We start from the raw sequence: 3,221 nt of genomic DNA on the forward strand, positions 1-3,221 counted from the left end.
CGACAGCCACGCTGTTATATTCAGAGATAACACTGAATCGGGAGCAATCTCCCCCGTCATCACTTTTATATGATCATGATTTGGCCTCAAGAAAAGGTCTCTTGCACAGCTGCTGACCAATCGGGTCAAGTACATCCTTTTCTTTCTTACCTTTGACAATATCTGACTAGTTCCTTTTGCAGGCTCAACTGATCATACCAAAGAGAACATTACCAAAGACTAATAAATACTGAGAACAAAGAAGACCAACCGGAGAAAAGAGCCCAAGGGCCAAAGCTGGTAATTGAAGATTCCAATATATGACAGCACAGTGACAATGCATGATTTCAGTAAATGATTTATGCAAGTGAAGCCACAAATCCTAAATCACCATTCGAGTAAGTGTCACACCATGAATTGTTCCATAAATAATCACAACAGACCATGCCTAGGTAAGCACCAAACACACCACATTCAGTTACTACCAAACACTAATTAACCTGCAGTACTTAACCGAGCACCTGCTCCATGCAGCATAGAACAGCAACATGTTACAAGTACAAGTTACATGATATATGCCAAAAACTAGCACGACAATCATTCAACATAAATAGGTTTTGCATACCATAATTAGCTAACAATGTTTTACCAAGATTACCTAATTGGTTTTGCATTGCATAAACAGAGTGGACCTGAAAGCCCTAGGCTATTTAACTAAGCATGTCTACTCTTGCCCTCATGGAGGGTGCGTCTTCCTTTGGCATTTGATGCAAGAAAGGCATATCGAAAGCATTCCACTCCCGCGATAAAACCAGCAGCCATAGTGAGCAGTACCATCGTCCAGTTCGGTTTTGGCTCATTGTTGTTCTCCCTACCAAAACAATGTGCATAATACGTGAATGTTTAGAATAAATGTCATTTGAGTAAAGATCAAATTTGTTGTAGCGCCTCCAATTACCTTACGGCTTCAGCTTTAATTTTAGCAATTCCATCATCAATAATACTAGCTATCTTGCCATCTATCTTCAATCATGTGACAGAACCGCCAAATTAAAATTCCAAATTAAACGTAATGGCTGTCATTTGAATACATCGGGCGCATTAGCTTAATGGTTTAATTTGACGATCCTTTCTTAACCCACGGTCCGATCGAAATAACACCGGAAGTCCCAAGCGAAGGCGGGCGCAGATGGTACAAGCACGACAAAATACTTGAAAATATACAAGAATGACAACCGATAACGAGAGTTTTACAAATTTAATTCAAAACACAAGCTCACGTAATTTACATAAATTACATAATTTACAAATTTTACAAAGCGTAGCCGAGCTCAAATGGAAAAGAAAACAAACAACTACATTACTTCACTGGTTCAGTTATAACACCACCGGTCAGACCGGTACATCTCACCGGTCAGACCGATGCTACCTGGCCTAAGCAACCACCGGTCAGACCGGTCCACTGACCGATCAAACCGGTCGAAACAAAACTGAGGGCTGCACACCCTGCCCTCAAGTGTGCAACCCGCCAAATCCCTAATCTAAGGGTCTCTATCCACCACTTCCCACCCCTCTGCATCTCTGCGGATAAATTTGACGCAGCACGGGCAGAAATCGACGTCTGGATGCCCTGAAATAAAATATGGTGGCAACAAACCCTGACCAACTAATACTCAGCAAGACTTACCCGATCCGTGGGTATAACTTAGCCCACATATCTAGACATGCAAGGCTTTTGGCTGGTGGTTATTTTATAGAAAAGCAACTAAAGTAATTCCTTACTTTCATTATTTTAGCCCCAAATTCTATATATAAATTAACTCTAATCCAATATTTACACGAACCAACTATAACAAACATGGTGGTGCAATCAAAATAATTCAATATGTTCAACACTATATACAGATAGCTCACATTCTAACATTTTGCTACGATGCAGCAAAGAGATCAAGGCCCTCATAACCGCGAGACACAGCGACTCGATTCGATTTAACCTTGCAAGGTAGACCTAACCAACACGGCACGCGTATGCCCCGTCGGACCACACGCACCAACCCTTCCCCTCCCCGCCTCGAACTACAGAACCACCCCACCTTCGTATAGTCAGCCGAGCTCAACGTGAGACCACCAAAAGTAAACATATGCATCCCGTTTCTCCGCGACTACTCGACTCGCCCTAAGGGGTGGTGATGCAGTTTTGTACTTTCGAAGCGAGGCAGTACTAGGCTTACCGGTTTCGATTACCTCTTACTCCCGGCATGCGGTTAGTACAGTTCAATCCCCGATCAGCACTGCCGACAACGACCGGTCCTTAATCGACACAGACGGGGCTAAGACACCCAGAAACCCTGTCCTGCTGCCATCCCTAAACATCCTCATTATTTCCCCGTCCGGTCTCAATTTTCGTATCAAATTCAATAACTCATGTACTGGAATATAAATATATCTTATATCTCGCGAGTAACCGGAAATCACTCGACTTCTAAACAACCTATATCTCGCGAGTGACAAGAGATCACTCGTCTTTTCTACCGAGAACCATTAAGCATAGCACTCCTATCGTCCTATGCATTCTAGTATAACTCAGGGAAAAACCTAGGGATCATGCAACTAGGGTTTCAAACAATTCCTAAACCTAATGCACAAGTAATAGAGACATATATAGGTGTTATAAGTTGAAATAATAGGATGTGCACCGGGGCTTGCCTTGCGTCTGCTGCTCAGTGCTAGGGTGAATTGGGCCTTGGGCCGGCTCCTCACGATCCTCCTGATGCAGGGCTTGCCCCTGTGGCTCCTGTGGCTCCGCAACCACCTCGTACACAATTTTCTCCGTCGCGGCTACTACACGTATGCATACGCATATGACATGAGAGAATGCATGCATGATTTATAAAAATTACAAGTAACCAATAATCAAATCAATTTCTATCTATTTTCACTAACAAACCCTGATTTAACCCTCTCAGCCCTGCTAGCACCGGTCAGACCGGTCTGGCCTGTGCGCACCTCGATACCAAAAATCCGTAGTATCCGGACGTATTCTCGGAGTATCCGGACTCCCAAGTCCGGAGAATCCGGACCTAACTCTGGAATGTCTAGATCACCACAAACCCGGAGTATCCGATCCAATGGCCGGACTGTCCGGGCCCCTACCGGTCAGACCGGTCCCTCCGACCGGTCAGACCGGTCCTACCCAGACCAAAAACCTAGGATTCCTTGGCACGGCGAAAATCGCCCACAAA

At 44.3% G+C, this 3,221-nt stretch overlaps 1 long non-coding RNA gene across 1 annotated transcript; it reads right to left on the reverse strand.

Moving 5' to 3' along the window:
- Positions 1 to 378: 378 nt before the first annotated feature.
- On the reverse strand, positions 379 to 1,010 carry LOC120704844. The gene is made up of 2 exons (XR_005687699.1): positions 938 to 1,010; positions 379 to 850 (listed from the first exon to the last, which is right to left on the reverse strand). It is a non-coding gene; the product is annotated as an uncharacterized LOC120704844 (long non-coding RNA).
- Between the last annotated feature and the right edge of the window lie 2,211 nt (positions 1,011 to 3,221).

Source organism: Panicum virgatum, chromosome 4K (assembly GCF_016808335.1).
Source record: "Panicum virgatum strain AP13 chromosome 4K, P.virgatum_v5, whole genome shotgun sequence".
NCBI classification, from domain to species: Eukaryota; Viridiplantae; Streptophyta; class Magnoliopsida; order Poales; family Poaceae; genus Panicum; species Panicum virgatum.